Raw genomic sequence first — 217 nt, 5'->3', positions numbered from 1 at the left:
TCGTCATTTGCGGGAGGTTTTAATTTTTTGCTTCAATATGAAGAAATCTGCGGCTGAGGCTCATCGAATGCTCTCAAATACTTATGGTGAGGCCGCTATTAGTGAAAGAACGTGTCGTGAGTGGTTTCAACGCTTCAAGAACGGTGATTTTGATGTCCAAGGTCATGCTCTGTATTTGGTGAGATCAGCTCGGCATAGGGTATTATGAACTGTTAAA

The sequence above is a fragment of the Atta cephalotes genome (genome assembly GCF_000143395.1).
Source record: "Atta cephalotes unplaced genomic scaffold scaffold00002, whole genome shotgun sequence".
Classification (NCBI taxonomy): domain Eukaryota; kingdom Metazoa; phylum Arthropoda; class Insecta; order Hymenoptera; family Formicidae; genus Atta; species Atta cephalotes.
Note: the sequence above shows the minus strand (reverse complement) of the source record.